The following is a 2138-nucleotide window of genomic DNA, read 5'->3' on the forward strand; positions in this document are numbered from 1 at the left end:
GCAAATCCATTAATTTTCTACTGGTGATTTTGATTTTTGTCTCAAATTTTCTCATCATATCACATCCCTAGCCACTCTTTCATGAAGTGCAATGTTTATATAGCAATAAGGCTTGAAGTATAATTAGAATCTGTGCCAGTCAGTTAACCTATCTTAGTTCATTTAAATATCTTCAATAACCTGAAGAAGTAGATAGCATGATGCCCATTTTGTGAATACTAGCTAACATTTGTTGACTGATTATTCTATGCCAGGCACTGTTAAAAGTGTTATGTTAATCTACCTTCATAGCAGCCCGTTTTACATGTCCTGAAGCCAAGGGGCAGAGGAATAAATTAATTTGTCTGAGATTTTATAAATATTATTAATGACAACATCAAGATCCAAATCCAATTCATCTGAACACACATCCTTTTCTTAACTTCTGTACTATATTGCTTTCCCTTATGAGAAAATTTGGGAGGGGAGATCTTGAATTTGAGAGTAAGTGGTAGAACAGGGTTTGAATGAAAAACACATACGGTCAGCCCTTTGTACTGTGTATTTCTCATCCATGGATTCAACCAATCACAGATGGAAAATATTTGGAAAAAAATTGCATCAGTACTGAACATCTACAGACCTTTTTTCTTGTCATTGTTCCCTAAACAACAAGAATAACAACTATTTACATACCATTTACATTAGTAGGTATTATAAGTAATCTACAGATGATTTTAAAGTATACAGGAGGATGTAAGTAGGTTATATGCAAATACTACACCATTTTATATGACAGACTTGAGCATCCATGAATTTTGGCACGGGGGAAGCCCTGGAACCAATCCCTCATGGATACTGAGGGACAACTGTATTCTAAACCATTAACTACTTAGTTAATTCCAAAGAGATTTAGTGCACTAGTCCAGGTCATGAAATGTTTCCTCACTAAGAAAGTTGTTAGAATCCAAGGCTCCCATCCTCCAGGCCATGCTCAGTCTTCTCATTTAACGGCCCTACTCTATTCTCTGTTGAAAGTTACCCTCTTCGTAGGATTGGTTAAAAATTTTATGGCCGTTCACTATCACTGCTTACACTCACCTTTGTCCCAGCAAAGGTGAACAAACAGGACGGGCACAGAAAGACACTTCCGTGAGGAATGACAGTTGCAAGAGCACAGGATGACAGATTTTGCTGAGAAGCCACAGCCAGCACTAAGAGCCATCCTTGGCTGAGCACTACCCATGTTCCAGGCACTGAGAACACTTTGCATGCATTATCTCGTTCAGTCCTTCATAACAACCCTGTGTGGTAGCTATCATTACCTCCACTTCCAGGTGAGGAAACATAGACTGGGTGAATGTAAGTGTCTTGCCTACAGTCTCACAGATAGAAATGAAGCACCAGGATTTGAATATGAGTCTGTCTGACCTCATAGACTATTCTTCAACACTACACATATAGCTTACCAGACAAAATTATGTAAGAGCTTTGCACAGAGTCTTCTTGTAAGTCTGTTTATCAATGACTTTTAAAATTGTGATACAGGCGATTCAATTAGTAAGTCACATGGGAAGAATGTTGGATGTGGGAGGGCTCAGAAGTCAATGAGGCCATCCTGAGCTACAACACAGGTGCATGAAATGTTCTCCAGCCCAGACATGCAAAGTCATCCTCTCACCGGATTACACATTCAAAGCTGTCCTTCCCAATATTGTTATGGTAGCATGGCAACTGATTCAGGTCAGAATTCCTGCATTTTAATTCTTGCAAAACAGTGGAAAGAGCCTCTCAGTTACTCTCAGAACTCAAAAAGTTTTTAGAGTTCATTCCAGCCTAATCCCTTTCATTGTGTAGGTTACGAAACTGAAGCCCTACCAGCATTACAACACTAGGTAGCAACTTGAATGAATCTCAAAAGACATTATGTGGAATGAAAGAAGCCAGAAACAAAAGACTACATGGCATATAATTTTCTTTATAAAAAGTTCCAGACAGACAAAACAAGTCTGTGGTGATAGAAGTTCAAACAATGGTAACTTCTATGGCTAGGCAAAGAGGCATTAACTACAAAGAGGCACAAGGAAAATTTTGAGGCGATAGAAGAGTCTTATTCTTGAATCTGAATGGGGATTATACAGATATACGTATACACAAAA

The sequence above is a fragment of the Propithecus coquereli genome, unplaced genomic scaffold (assembly GCF_000956105.1).
Source record: "Propithecus coquereli isolate 6110/MARCELLA unplaced genomic scaffold, Pcoq_1.0 Scaffold58, whole genome shotgun sequence".
In the NCBI taxonomy this organism is placed as follows: Eukaryota; Metazoa; Chordata; class Mammalia; order Primates; family Indriidae; genus Propithecus; species Propithecus coquereli.